The sequence below is a fragment of the Gossypium arboreum genome, chromosome 6 (assembly GCF_025698485.1).
Source record: "Gossypium arboreum isolate Shixiya-1 chromosome 6, ASM2569848v2, whole genome shotgun sequence".
NCBI classification, from domain to species: domain Eukaryota; kingdom Viridiplantae; phylum Streptophyta; class Magnoliopsida; order Malvales; family Malvaceae; genus Gossypium; species Gossypium arboreum.
Genome location: NC_069075.1, coordinates 132,724,961 through 132,741,211, shown reverse-complemented (window position 1 = coordinate 132,741,211; position 16,251 = coordinate 132,724,961). Strand labels below are relative to the sequence as shown.

At 37.7% G+C, this 16,251-nt stretch overlaps 1 pseudogene; it reads left to right on the top strand.

Moving 5' to 3' along the window:
- Positions 1 to 318: 318 nt before the first annotated feature.
- On the top strand, positions 319 to 8,919 carry LOC108484852 (DExH-box ATP-dependent RNA helicase DExH17-like; annotated as a pseudogene).
- Positions 8,920 to 16,251: the final 7,332 nt, after the last annotated feature.

Genomic DNA, 16,251 nt, shown 5'->3' with positions numbered 1-16,251 from the left:
TTTAATTGTTATTGCAACAATGGTTTTGCATAATTACATCTGAAGACATGCTTAGTTATATTAATGAAACTTGTTATGTGTTATGTTATTATATTTTTCTCTACTCTCGTTCCTGCTACTTATCTCTATCACCATATTCATGCTAGACATATATTTGTATTTGACACTCAGCACTCAAGTTTGAGTGATATAAGATTTGTTATTCTTGACTTCTGCAATAGTGCGTGCCTTCTCTGAAAATTGGGCCATATCTTCTAATTGTGTGTTTCGCATTTGTCTTACCAATGTAGGTTGCCCTCGTGCTTGGCGGTGCACTGAACTTCAGAAATAGTTCAATTGACCATCTCTGACATCATGAAGGCAATTGAGTGGATGAAGTGCTCATATTTATATGTGAGAATGAAAAAGGCATGTATATAGCCATATTTTGAATGATATATAATTTGACACCTTGAATGCACGATCAGAATCTTAGGAATTATGCAGTTAAAAAAGAAATTCTTTCCATTTTGATTTATTGAGTTTGTTTTGACATCATATTACTCATCAATGTTGTTTAAACCAGAAATTTGAGTTCAAAATGTTAATGAGCAATCATGCCATCAAATGATCCAGACTGATCAAGATGGTTTTGCCTTGAAGCCACAAGGTATCTTAAAAATTTTAAGCATTCTCTTAGCTTTCCTGAAGTATAAACATATCATTAATTCCTACCCTTACTTTCACTTTCTTTTTTCCAGAGCCAGGAAGAATGATGACAATGTACTATTTGAAATTTAACACCATGAAACACATTATGCAAGCACCATCTAGCTGTAGTTTGGAAAAAGTACTACAGATTATATGCCATGCTAAGGAGATTGCTTATATGTATCCCTATCTAGTAATAGTTGTTTCTTTTTGGTTAAAAATTGTTGTTTTCTCGATGATATTTGGATTCAGGTGTGAATATTGGATATATATATATATTCGTTATGAGTATGCATAAAATTTCTATGTATTCAAAGGAGTTCTTGGAAAATCATAGTATCTATGTCTAGATAGACATGTTTTGTTGAAGTTGGCCAGCATATGACACCAAGACCAGCAAGCAGCAGACCATCCAGCTCGAGCCTAGCAGATGCAGCTGAAGAAACTGTTTCATTTTGTTCATTTTGTTACTCTAAGTAGTTGTTATGTAATTTGGTTTGATTTCAACTTGTTACTGATGTATTTGATGTGTTTAGGTAGTGATTGAGTTGAAAATCACCTTTGTTTATATGAACAAGTTAGTTTAACAAGTTTCAATGTATTTTTAGTGGAGTTAAGTAGATGTTTAGGTAAAATTTACTTGTAATGATCAGCCTATGTCTCTTATATGTAATGGCTTTATGCCAAAGTTTTTTTTTTTGAATGAAATTCATCAGATTTTCTTTCTATATGCTCCCAAATATTTCTTGCTTTCAATTTTGTTCTGCTGTTTAAGCTCAAATCACCTCACTTGAATTTTCAAGTTTTCTTCATTCTTCATCCGGATTCATTACATTGTTATTTAAGCTCCAGGATGAAATCTATACTTCATCCGGATAAAGTGTCCCAAAACACCAACAATTGGTATCCAGAGCCATTGTCTTAATGGACCTGTCATTGAACATCTATAAAAACTATGTCTTCATCAGGCTTTTCTCCTGCAGCACCACCAGTCTTCAATAGTGAAGGGTTTCACATTTGGGTGGTCAAGATGAGGACCTACCTGCAGGCATTCGACCTATGGGAGGTGGTCAACTCAGATGTTGAACTAGCACCACTCAAAGCCAACCCAACAGTGGCTCAGATCAGGCAACATACTGATGAAAGGACCAAAAGGCATAAAGCCATGTCCTACATTCATAACTGTATCTCAGATGTGATCTTCACAAGGATCAAGGACTGTGAGACACCAAAACAGGCCTGGGATAGGCTGAAGGAGGAGTTTTAAGGGACTGAGAGAACAAGGCAACAGCAGTTTCTGAACTTGAAAAGGGACTTCGAGAACATGAAAATGAAGGAGGAAGCTGTCAAGCAGAACTCAGATAGAATTATGGCTGTGGTAAACAGCATAAGGCTCCTTGGAGAACAGTTCAATGAAGCAAGGATAGTGGAGAAAGTGATCTCTACCTTACTAGAGAGGTATAAGGCAAAAATATCATCCTTGGAAGATTCAAGGGACCTAACTAGCATCTCTTTGATAGAGCTGATTAATGCTCTCTATGCACAAGAGCAAAAAAGAGCCAGTAGACTAGAGAAGAACCAGGAAGGTGCATTCCAAGCCAAAACAAAGTCTGCTTCAAGTTTTTCTATCAACAAGGGTAAGAAGACTTGGAGAGACAAACCAAAGTCAGATTCTCTAAGAAGATGGGATAGACCATGCAGGCATTATAAGAAGCCTGGTCATCTAGAGGCCAAATGCTGGTTTAGGCCAGATGTGCAGTGCCAATATTGCAAAAAGATTGGCCATGTTGAAAAGGTTTGCAAAGAGAATGGGTAGACCAAGGCAGAACCAACAACAACCAAGGGCTGAAGCTCGGGTAGCTGAAAAAGGCAGTGACCATGAGGAGTAAGTCTTTACAGTCTCTTGCTCAACTGCTCAAGAGAAGGTCTCAAATGGGTGGCTCATAGATAGTGGCTGCACCAATCACATGACACTAGATGCTGCCATTTTTAAGTAATTGGATAGAAGTTGCAAAACAAAAGTTAAAGTTGGAAATGGTCACTTTATTAAGGCTGAAGTAAATGAGATGTCCTGATTTGGACTCCTACAGGTAACAAGCTCATCACAAATGTGTTGTTAGTTCCTGAAATTGACAGAAATTTGCTAAGTATAGCTCAACTACTAGAGAAGGGCTATTCAGTTGTTTTCAAAGGCAGTGAGTGCAAAATTATTAGTCCAAGTGGATCCATGCTCATGACAGTAGCCATAACAGATAAAAGTTTTTTTGTTGATTGAAACAAAGCCTCAAACTCAGCTTATACAACTTCTATTAATGAATCCAAGCTTTGGCATCAAAGACTTGGCCATGCAAACTTCAGATCAATGGCTCAAATGGTCAGAGACGATTTAGCTGAAAATTTCACTGGTTCAATTGAAAATGATGTAGTTTGTAAAGTGTGTTAGCTAGGAAAGTAGGCCAGATTGCCATTTCCTTCAAACAAAGCCTAGAGAGCCCCAGAAAGGCTTCAGTTCGTGCACACTGATGTGTGTGGCCCTATGAAGACTGAATCACTAAATGGAAGCAGGTACTTTGTCCTGTTTATTGACGATCACTCAAGATTTTGCTGGATTTTCTTCTTGAAGCATAAATCAGAGGTGGCCTCAATGTTTTGAAAGTTCAATACTATTGCTGAGACCAAGACAGGCTGCAAGCTTAAGACCATAAGGTTTGATAATGAAACTGAGTACACCTCAGCTCAATTTCAAGCCTTTTGTGATGAAGCAGGTATAAAGCATCAGCTCACTAACACTTATACTCTATAACAAAATGGAGTAAGTGAAAGAAAAAATAGGAGTTTGATGGACATGGCCAGATGTATCATGTTTGAGAAGAATTTGCCCAAAAACCTGTGGGCTGAGGTAGTCAACACAGCAGTGTATATTCAAAACAGGCTTCCAACCAAGGTTTTGCCTTACAAAACACCATTTGAAGCCTAGTTCGAGTTCAAGCCATCACTGGCTCACCTGAAAGTCTTTGGTTACTTGTGTTATTCACAAGTACCAGCTGTAAAAAGAGGCAAGCTTGATAAAAAAAAGCTCAAGCAGGCATTCTGGTAGGCTATAGCTCAGTCAAAAAGGGCTATAGGATCTTGGATCCTTCAACAAATAAGGTTCTTGTAAGCAGAGATGTGGTATTCAATGAGAAAACAAGCTGGAATTAGGACAAGAATGAGCCAGAGGCAGTTTCTGAAGATCTTATGGCTGATCAGACTGAAACTGAACAAACTGGTCCTGAAATGGACATAGATAATGAGCCAGTCAGGGGTACAAGGACTTTGGCTAAAATTTATGAAAGGGCCCATGTTGCACAAGAAGAACCAACCTGTTTTGAAGATGTTGAAGCTCATGAAGGCTGGAAACAAGCAATGGTTGATGAGATGACCATGATTGAAAAGAATCAGACATGGGAATTGGTTGAAAGACCAGCCAACAGAAAAGTCATTAGAGTGAAATGGGTCTATCGAGCCAAGCAGAATGTTGATGGGAGTTTGAATAAACTGAAGGCTAGGCTAGTTGTGAAGGTTTTTAGCCAAAAGTATGGCTTGGACTACCTGGAAACCTTTGCACCAATAGCCAGGTTAGACACCATCAGGCTATTGGTTGCCTTAACAGCTCAGATAGAGTAGAAAATCCACCAGCTTGATGTGAAGTCTGCTTTTCTTAATAGTTTTCTTGAAGAAGAGATCTATGTTGAGCAACCTCAAGGCTTTAAAGCGACAGATAAGGATGACATGGTCTACAGGTTTAAGAAAGCATTGTATGGCTTAAAACAGGCACCAAGGGCCTGGTATAGCAGAATCGATAGGTACCTGCTCAGCCTGGGATTTCAAAAAAGCTCTAGTGAGCCAACATTGTATGTTAAGAAGAAAGAAGCTGTAACACAGCTTATTGTATCTCTGTATGTTGATGATATTTTGGTCATAGGAGGAGATCAAAAGATGTTGGCTGATTTCAAAGCCAAAATGAAGAACATGTTTGAGATGTCTGACTTAGGCCAAATGACATATTTCCTAGGAATAGAAGTGTTCCAAACAGAAAATGGAATCTTCTTAGGACAGAAAACTTTTGCTGCAAAGATCCTAAGTAAGGTTTTTATGGAGAATTGCAAGGGAATTGCAAGGCAACAAGTACACCTGTGGCTCTTGGAACAAAGTTGTCGAGCCAATGAGATAATAAAAGGGTTAGTGAAACCATCTACAGAGGCTTAATAGGTTGTTTGTTATATTTGACAGCCACAAGGCCAGACATTATGTATTCTGTCAGTTTGCTCTCAAATTTTATGAATTGTTGCAATAAGGAGCATTTTCGATCAGCAAAAAGAGTACTCAGGTACATCAAAGGTACCCTGAGTTATGGCTTGTTGTATAGCAAGATTGATAGACTAAGGCTAGATAGCTATACTGACAGTAACTGGGCAGGCTTAAAGGATGACATGAAGAGCACTTCAAGGTATGCCTTCACCCTAGGCTCAGCTATTTTTTATTGGAGTTCGAAGAAGCAAAATGTGGTTGCTCAGTCAACTGCTGAAGCTGAATATGTAGCAGCTACTGGGGCTGTGAATCAAGCTATATGGCTAAGGAAGATACTAGCAGATCTGAATTTGCATCAAGAGAAAGTAACAGGGATTATGTGTGACAATCAATCCGCTGTCGCAATTGCAAAGAATCCAGTTTTTCATGGTATGACAAAACATTTCAGCATTAAGCTTCATGTTGTGAGAGAAATGGAGCAAGCACATGAGGTGAAACTGATTCATTGCAGTTCAGAGGAGCAACTTGCTGATATTTTAACAAAAGCTCTTAGTGTGACACGATTCCTTCATTTGAGAGCTAAAATGGGAGTATGCAACATGCTAGCCAAGGAGGAGTGTTGAAGTTAGCCAGCATGTGGCACCAAGACCACCAAGCAGCAGACCATCCAGCTCTAGCCTAGCAGATGCAGCTGAAGAAACTATTTCATTTTGTTCATTTTGTTACTCTAAGTAGTTGTTATGTAATTTGGTTTGATTTCAACTTGTTGCTGATGTATTTGATGTGTTTAGGTAGTGATTGAGTGAAAATCAGCTTTGTTTGTATGAACAAGTTAGTTTAACAAGTTTCAATATATTTTTAGTGGAGTTGGTATATTTTGAGGTAAAATTTACTTGTAATGATCAGCCTATGTCTCTTATATGTAATGGTTTTATGCAAAAAAAAAATTTTGAATGAAATTCATCAGATTTTCTTTCCATATGCTCCAAAATATTTCTTGCTTTCAATTTTGTTATGTTGTTTAAGCTCAAATCACCTCACTTGAATTTTGAAGTTTTCTTCATTCTTTATCCAGATTCATTACATTGTTATTTAAGCTCCAGGCTGAAATCCATACTTTATCCGGATAAAGTGTCCCAAAACACCAACATGTTTGTTGAAGTTGGCATGCATGCAGCAGATAAAGCAACCAATGAGCAGGCCATGCAACATAAGTTATGCGGATAAAGTATGAAGAAGCAGATCAAGCCGCACTTATAGCACACAAAGTACATACAGTCCTAGTATTGTGGATGAAGTATGAAGATCAAGTTGCTGTAATATTTCCGGATAAAGTACAGGCAGCTACTGAAGTTGATGCTACTGTTCAATTTCAGTTTCATTTTGTTACTTTAAGTAATATTTTGTAACTTAGTTTAATTAGAACTAAGTATGTAATGTATTTAATGCATTCGGTGCTGATAAGATTGATAGACCAGCTAACCTAATTATGCAAGTTGTGATTTGCAAGTTGCAATGTGCAAGCGGTGCAAGTAAGTCTAAAAATAGTAAGTGAAACCTGTCAAAGCTAACTAGCTTATGACCAGTATATGTATTGGTAGTATGCCATCTTTTTTAATCAATGAATTTCAACAGAAATCATTCAAGATAAATACTCTCTCAATTTTTGCTTTCTTTTACCAAGTAAAATTCTGTTTGTTTTTATCCTGCAAATATCGAGCCTTTTGAAGCTCAATCTTCCTTCATTCTTTATCCAGATTTATTACGTTGTTGATCAAGTTTTACACTAAGCTTCATACTTCATCCGGATAAATTGTTCAAAAACCCAACAATGTTACTTAAAAAACAGTAAATTTTGTACATGTTCTCAAGAAAATATGAGAGTGATATACTAATGTTCTGAAAATGAAGGGATACAGCTTAGATGCAATGAGAAGAAACTTATGAATGACATAAATGGAGACAAATATGGCCACCTCTGTTTTCATGTCAGTGGTGATAAGGAAAACGGAAAAAACGCATTCAAACTAGAGAAGAAAAGATATTTGTTTTGGGAAATGACTGCTTAACCAGGGATCCTTTAGTTCATGATTTATCCATGACACAGGTTTATTAACCTCAATTCGATTATCCTTTTACTTCAATTATGAATATAACCTTTTTTAGAAGAATTACTTCAAAGTTTAACTGATGAAATTATGAATTGGCTTGTTTTCCTTAATATGCTCAAATGGGGGTAGAATTCCCAAAGAATATTATATATACAAAAAGAACTATAGAGAAGCCCTGAACTCATCCCTTTTAGCCAGTCGTTATATCAGAAACTCTAGGATAACAGTCTTTACCTGTTAAAATAATTACCTGGCATTGGCATGGTGACAGCAAAGGTTTTCTTTGACGAGTATTAGTTTGTTTGATAATGCTACATTTATTCTATCTACCTATGTTACTTGGACCAAGATGTAGGTGTTGGGTTTACTTAAAGAATTCATGGAGTGTCATATCCTCGTACCAATGTCTGGATATGCATTGGACAAAGATACTTGGGAAAATGAAAAAAGCAGTGAGAGCAAACAAGGATTTCTAAATATTTTTTAGATTCAATATCCTCTCATTATAGTTATGCTTTTTATTCAGGCGCTGCATTCAACAGGAATTAAATCATTTGAGACATTAGCTGAAGCTGATCCAAGGAAGATAAAGATAGTTACTGGTAGAAAATTTCCTTTTGGAAATCATATCAAGGAGTTTCTCACATCATTGCGTCCAAAAGTTGAGATTAAGATCGAGGTAAGTGAAGTCTAAGTTAGCAGTAAGATCTCAAGGGGTCCAATCAACTAAGCGACACTATGCTGAAATGGTACGTTATCTAGAATGCTTCTTCATACTACTTAATTAGTCATTAATGAAATATAATTTACTAAACATATTCTCTTACAGATCGTTGCTTCAGAAGAAAAAAACCTAATTCTTTTTTATAAGAAGATAATGTGCTATTTACATTAATTTGGATACTATAGTTTTGAGCAATGATGGTGTTTTTTGTCAAACATATTTCTTATTTAATCCAATATTTTAGTCAAATAAAAGTTAGAAAGACTTTTTGTTTTCCTGTATGGATTTTGTTATGCCAAATGGTGGAAAGCATAATTCTAGATGCTATCTCTGCTTCTTTCCTCTATATTACTTATCTGACTTGGTTGTAGCAGAGTGGATGAGTTTTTAAGGTATGCAATCTTCTTCTTGAACTCTTGTCACTTACATGATGACAAGTGTATAAATTTAACAATTTAAAATGTTTTGAGTCTTGTTCGTGTTACTTTTTCATGTTCTATCATGTTTTACTTGTTAGCTATAAATTGGAAGTATAAGTTTAGAGTTCAGACGGTAATGAATGCCTGTTGAGCATTGGCCTGCAATGCAACATGTGACCTGCAGCTCACCAAGCAGACCAAAAATGAAGTAGAACCGAGTGCAGTAGCTTCTTCAGTCCATTTTGTTTTATTTTGTTCAAATGTAACTTGTTTAGTTAGCTTGAAATTTGTATTCAAAGTTAGTAGGATTAGTTTTTGATTTGTACTTGATGTAATGGCTGATGTATGAGCTTGCTTAAGTTTGAAATATAACTTGTATTAGTTGTGTATTAGTGGGAGCAGTTACATTGTTAGGTAACTGTCCAATTTCATGTAACTTTCACATATATTTTAATTTCATTCAATGAAAATTGTTATCCGGTTACATTATTCAAGTTTTCAAACTTTCTTCTTTCATTTTCTCGGTTCTTTTGCTTTTGTTCTTGTTTAGTTGCTACCAATGTTCCAACAAATGGTAATCAGAGCCTACGTCTTTGAGGGCCTCTATTTGTTGGTTGCTTTGTTGAGAAAATATAAGCTTGAGAAGGAAGAAATCGAAGCTGTTGAGTTTGTTTCAGCAAGATGAGTTTCACTCCACCTCCACCTCTAATGTTTGCTGGTGAAAACTACCATATTTGGGTAGTCAAGATGAAGACATATCTTCAAGCTCAAGACTTGTGGAGTGTAGTTGAGAATGACATCGAACCACCTCCATTGAGGGTCAATCCCATGATTGCTCAAATAAGGCAGCATGTTGAGGAGAGTACAGAGAAGCACAAAGCCTTGGCTTGCTTGCAAAATGGAGTGACTGATATAATCTTTACTCGAATCAGGGCCTGTAGCACACCTAAGGAAGCATGGGAAAGGCTGAAGGAGAAGTTCATGGGGTCAGATAAAACAAAGCAGCAACAAGTTATTAACTTTAGAAGAGATTTTGAGAACCTGAAAATGAAAGAGTCAGAGAGCATCAAGCAATATTCAGACAGGATCATGGCCACTGTCAACAGCATAAGGTTGCTAGGTAAAGATTTCAGTGATAGCAAGGTTGTTGAAAAGGTTATCACCACACTCCTTGAGAGATTTGAGTCCAAAATCTCATCACTTGAGGACTCAAGGGACTTGACAACCATTTTTATCTAAGTTGGTGAACTCTCTTTATGCATTGGAGCAGAGAAGGACAACAAGCAGGAAGAACATCTTGAAGGAGCCTTCCAAGCAAAGGCCAAAGATGGTCCAAGTTCGAGCCAGAAAAGAAAGAAGCCTTGGCTTGATAAGAGGGAGACCAAAGAAAGATTCAGGCAAGAGAAGGTTTCCATCATGGGTCCACTGCAGGAAGATCACATATTCTGAAAAATTTTGTTGGTTTAGGCCAGACATTCAATGTAGGAGCTGCAAGCAGTTTGACCATGTTGAGAAAGTGTGCAAGAATAAAGCAAAGGCACCAACACAGCAACAGATCCAAGCTCAAGCTGCTAAGGACCTTCAGGCTCAAGAGGAGCATGTTTTCACATCCACAAGCTTTGCTACCACAAGCAAAGTCAAATGCAATTGGCAAGTGGATAGTGGCTGCACACATCACATGGCAGCTGATGAAAGTCTATTCAAAGACCTTAACAGAAGCTATGCCTAAAAAATCAGAATAGGCAGTGGGAGTCTAATTGAAGCCAAAGACAAGGAGAATGTAGTGATCAATACTGGTTCAGGTAACAAAGTCATTTCAGATGGGCTTTTTATACCTGACATTGATCAGAATCTGTTGAGTGTTGGTCAGTTAGTTGAAAAAGGGTATTCCCTAGTTTTCAAGAATGGTTCATGTGTTATTGAGGACTTTCATGGCCAGGAAATGATTACTGTAGGCATGGTAAACAAATGTTTCATGCTTGATGTGAATCAGCTCGAGAAGAAAGCTTATACAAGCTTAGCTGATAATGCTGGCCTATGGCATAGAAGACTAGGCCATACCAATTTCAGATCACTTGATCTATTGTACAAGCTAAATTTAGTAAAGAATATGTCCAAGGTTGAGGCAATGGACACTGTTTGTGAAGTTTTTCAGCTTGGTAAACAAGCCAGATTTCCATTCCCAGTGAACCGGACATGGAGAGCTCAGAAAGACTTAAACTGGTGTATTCTGATGTTTGTGGACCAATGAATTCCCCTTCATTGAATGACAGCAAATATTTTGTGCTGTTCATTGATGATTTGACCAGATTTTGCTGGGTCTACTTCATGAAACAAAAGTCAGAAGTGTTTGATGCCTTTAACAGATTCAAGGCACTAGTAGAGAACCAGTCAGGCTGCAAGATCAAGGCCTTGAGAATTGACAATGGGACTGAATACTTGTCTAAGAGGTTTTAAAAGCTTTGTGAGCATGCAGGGATCCATCATCAGCTAACCACTGTTTACACTCCACAGTAACATGGAGTTTGTGAAAGGAAAAAAAGAACAGTGATGAATATGGCCAGATTTTTGCTGTTTCAAAGCAAACTTCCAAGTAAATTTTGAACCGAGGCTATCAACACCTCAGTTTACCTACTGAACAAGCTTCCAACTCGAGCAGTGAAGGAAAAAACACATTTTGAAGCCTGGTATGGATTCAAACCATCAGTTTTCCATCTAAAAGTGTTTAGATGTATGTGCTATGTGCTTATTCCAGCTGAAAGAAGAACCAAACTTGAGAAAAAGTCTGCTCCTGGTATATTTGTTGGCTACAATAGTACCAAAAAAGGCTACAGAGTGTATGACTCTTCAACAAAAAAGATTTTGGTGAGCAGGGACATCAAATTTGATGAGGGGAAGTTTTGGAGTTTGAAAGGTTCAGATGCAAGCCAGTTTGATGAAGAACAATTTGACATCAGCCTAAAGCCAACTGAGAATGAACCAGAAAATGCAGACATTGATAATCCTCCTGTGAGTGGAGCCAGAACCATTGCTGACATTTACCACAGATACAATGTTGCTATAGTTGAGCCTTCGAGCTATGAAGAAGCTGCAAGGGACAATTGCTGGAAAAAGGCTATGGAAGCTGAGCTTGAGATGATCAAGAAGAATGAGACATGGGACTTGGTTGATAGGCCAAACCAGAAGAAAGTCATAGGTGTCAAGTTGGTCTTTAGAGCCAAATTCAACTCTGATGGCTCTTTAAACAAATATAAGGCAAGGTTGGTGGTGAAGGGCTATAGTCAGCAATATGGCACTGACTTTATGGAGACATTTGCTCCAGTAGCAAGGCTTGACACAATCAAGCTTTTGTTTGCTTTGGCTGTACAGAAACAATGGAAGATTCATCAACTTGATGTCAAATCAGCTTTCTTGAATGGTTTTCTCAAGGAAGAAATTTACATAGAGCAACCAGAAGGCTTTAAAGTCCAAGGACAAGAAAACAAGGTTTATAGACTAAAGAAAGCCTTGTATGGCCTGAAACAGGCACCAAGGGCTTGGTATGACAGGATAAACACTTACCTGTCTAGACTTGGATTTGAAAAGAGTGTCAGTGAAGCCACACTCTAGTGAAGAGATTAGAAGGTGAAACCTTATTGATTGTGTCATTCTATATAGATGATCTACTTGTGACTGGAAGCAAAGATGAATTGATCAATGAATTTAAAGAGCAAATGCTGGAAGTATTTGAGATGACAGATCTAAGAATCATGACATACTTCCTTGGTATGGAAGTGAACTAGTCTGATTAAGGCATTTTTATTAGCCAACATGCTTTTTCATTGAAGATCCTTGACAGATTTTGCATGTCAAACTGCAAATCAGTGAGCACACTAGTAGCACAAGGGGAGAAGTTGTCCAGTGATGGGAATGAAGTAAGAGTTGATGAAAAGGAATATCGAAGCCTAGTAGGTTGCCTGCTTTACTTAACAGCAACTAGGCTTGATATTATGTTTAGTGTTAGTGTCCTATCAAGATTTATACACTGCAATGTGATTCACCTCAAGGCAGCTAAAAGAATCCTCAGATACATCAAAGGGACTCTAAACCAAGGAGTCATGTTTAAGAAGGAAAATGAGCTCAAGCTATCAGGATATTCTGATAGTGACTGGGCTGGTTCTGTTGATGACATGAAGAGCACCTCTGGCTACTTCTTTACTCTTGGTTCAGGAGTTTTTTGTTGGATTTCTAAGAAGCAACAAATTATTGCTCAATCCACAGCTGAAGCAGAATACATTGCAGCTACAGCAACAGTGAATCAAGCCATTTGGCTTAGAAAGTTGCTATGTGATCTAAATGAAGAACAACTTGAACCTACTGAAATCAAAGTTGACAACCAATCAGCAGTGGCTATTGCTAAGAATCCAGTTTTTCATGGAAGAACCAAACATTTTAAGATCAAGTTTCACTTTGTTCGAGAGGCTGGGCAATCAGAAGAAACCATTCTTATTCATTGCAGCTCACAAGATCAATTGGATGACATTTTAACCAAGCCACTTGATGCAACAAAGTTTGAGGACTTAAGAAGCAGGATTGGTGTATATTGCATACAGTCCAAGGAGGAGTGTTGAGCATTGGCCTGCAATGCAACATGTGACCAGCAGCTCACCAAATAGACCAGAAATGAAGCAGAACCGAGTGCAGCAGCTTCTTTAGTCCATTTTGTTTTATTTTGTTCAAATGTAACTTGTTTAGTTAGCTTGAAATTTGTATTCAAAGTCAGTAGGATTAGTTTTTGATTTGTACTTGATGTAATGGCTGATGTATAAGCTTGCTTAAGTTTGAAATATAACTTGTATTAGTTGTGTATTAGTGGGAACAGTTACATTGTTAGGTAACTGTCCAATTTCATGTAACCTTCACATATATTTTGATTTCATTCAATGAAAATTGTTATCCGGTTACATTATTCAAGTTTTCAAACTTTATTCTTTCATTTTTTCGGTTCTTTTGCTTTTGTTCTTGTCTTGAATGTTAAGTTGCTGCCAATGTTCCAACAATGCCCTTAAAACTAATGCTTTTTCAGAATAATTTTTCCTTAAATACAGTGGAGTTTTTACAATTACAGAACCGATTGCCAGTTGTACTTGATTGAGTTCATGAATGAATTTAGTTCAATTTGCTAGGTCTTTAATTACTTAGTGTAGAATGTTTGGTTATACTTGCAGCCCCTATAGCACGCCCCCTCGGAAAGATGACCATAAAGGCTGATCTTGTTTTTGAAGAATACAGCTAAGTTCCTAAAAGTCATAAATACTCTGCGCATAAATTCCAGTTTTAAAGACTCATTGTTGCAGTTTTATCTATGCAGTTGGAGTTGATCTCCACGAAAAACTTCAGCTAGTTGAGGAGAGCAATTCAAATGCCAATCTTAAACATGCAAGGAGACCGGCTCAGTTTTTTGCTCTTGAGGAAGTTTATGTTATAGAAGATGACAATAAAGCCAAACATAAATCTTTTGCCCAAAGACCTCCCGATTACATAAATCTTTTGCCCAAAGACCTCCCGATTCGATTGGATCTAAAAGGGAAAGTTCTTCAATGTGAGAACCAGAGAATTCTTCTGGATTTCAAGTAGCTCATTTCATTTACACCTTTTTATCTTGTCATCTAAATCTTTTTTTATTGCGGGCCCAGTTTGAACCTCTTGGATGAAGAACTAGAAGGTATGGGATTATGCAGTAATTTTCATTAGATATCATAGTATCTTTTGTCCTATTTCACGCAAAATTTCCGCCTAAAAAAATTTCTGTAGGAGAGCTTGCTTCTGGAATTGAAAATGATGATTGTAAAATCATCACTGAGTAATCAATATTGGACCATATACGAGAAGAAGCCAATAACTTTCCTCTCTCAACTCCAAACAATGCCTATTCTCCATCATCTGGAGGCTTAATTCTCACAAGAAAACGCTCTTCTAACCAAGAGAAAAGCAAATTCGTCAACAGATATTGCTTGATCCTTTGCCAGAATCCACAGGGACAGAATAGATTACTGACGATCACAACAACAATCTAACCGGAAAGCATCATATTACTACTGGGAGCTCAGTTACAATTAATCTCACCGATGAATCAAGTGCATTTTTTACGGAAATTTTGTACGTAACTCATCATTTCTTATTCTAGTTTGGTTTTTAAAACGTTACTTGGTGATAGAATACTAGAAGAACAGCAAGATAGAACTATAGAAAAAAAGAAGAAATATTCTCAAGGTAAAGAATTTTAACTCTGGTCTAATCTGTTTACAATACAAGCTTATATAGAAAAATGAAGTCTAAACTGCTACTAACAGAAATATAACAAATACCAGCTTTGTAACTATCTGCCTAACCACTAAGCTATTTACACACTAATCACATGTGTATTTGATACTATAACATTCATCCAACTTCCTTAAGTGGGACGACCCGAAGAGAATTACGAAACCGTGTAAAGAACGACACAGATAATGGTTTAGTGAGAATATCGGCCACTTGGTCACAGGCAGGAACTTCACCAACAACCAACTCTCCACTAGCCACCTTTTCCCGGACAAAAAACAGATCAAGTTCAACACGTTTAAACTTGGAGTGCAGAACTGGATTGGCTGCAATAGTAACGGCACTAGAATTATCACACCATACTGTGAACTTAGTTTTAACTCTGTTAAGAGAGAAGTCAGCCAAGCAACATCACTAATGGCAGCAGCTAAACTACGATATTCAGCCTCGGCCGTAGACTGAGAGACAACTTGTTGTTTCTTGGAACACCAAGATATAGGTGTATGACATAGTACACAAAGAATCCCGTAGTGGACCGATGATCATCAAAATCAAGCCCCCAATTAGCATCGACATAACCGACCAACGAAAGTCGCTCAGACCGCCGAAAAAGTAAGCCATAAGAAAGAGTACCACGCAAATACCGAAGAATACATTTTAATGCTACTATATGCAAATTAGTGGGAGCATGCATAAATTGACACACCCTATTAACAGTATAGGCAATATCAAGCCGGGTTAACACAATATACTGAAGAGCACCAGCTAAACTACGATATCCAGTTGAATCAGTAAGATAATCACCCTCATCCTTTGATAACATGGAAGAGCTGACCATCGAGGTATGAACACTTTTGGCAGTAGAAATAGAACTCCGGGCAAGAAGCTCTCGAATGTATTTGCGCTGACATAAGTGAAGACTACCAGAGGAAGATCGACTAACCTCAAGCCCCAAAAAATAATGAAGGTCACCCATATCCTTTAGAGCGAACTTGTTGTATAGCTACTGGACAAAACAATCTATTCCATCAGATGAACTGCCAGTAATAACAATATCATCCACATAGACAAGCACATACAAAGTGTAATCAGAGGCAGAATGAACAAACAACGAGGCATCTGATTTGGACAATGTAAAACCAGTAGAAACAAGAAACTGTTTTAACTTGTCAAACCAGGCACGAGGAGCTTGTCGTAAACCATATAAAGCTTTAGTCAGATGACACACCAGTGTCTCACCACTAGAGCCATATTGCATAAAACCTGGAGGCTACTGCATGTACACGTCATCAACTAGATCACCATTCAGAAAGGCATTATTGACATCGACTTGCCGGAGTGGCCAGCCCTTGGTTACAGCAACAGAGAGAATAACACGAATGGTAGCAGGTTTGACCACCGGACTGAATGTCTCTGGAAAATCACAGCCAGGCACCTGTGAACAGCCCTTGGCCACTAATCGCGCCTTACGACGATTAATTGTGCTATCAAGATTTTTCTTTATTTTAAACAACCACTTGCAACCAATCGCTTTTCAACTAGAAGGGAGAGAACAAAGCTCCCACGTAGAGTTAGCTATCAAAGCATCATATTCAGCCTGAATAGTCGACCGCCAATCTGGATGAGCAAGAGCCTCCTCAACAGAACTTGGCTCAAGGTCAATATTGTCGGCACACAAAGCTTTGGGTTTAAAAATACCAGCTTTAGACTGAGTAAT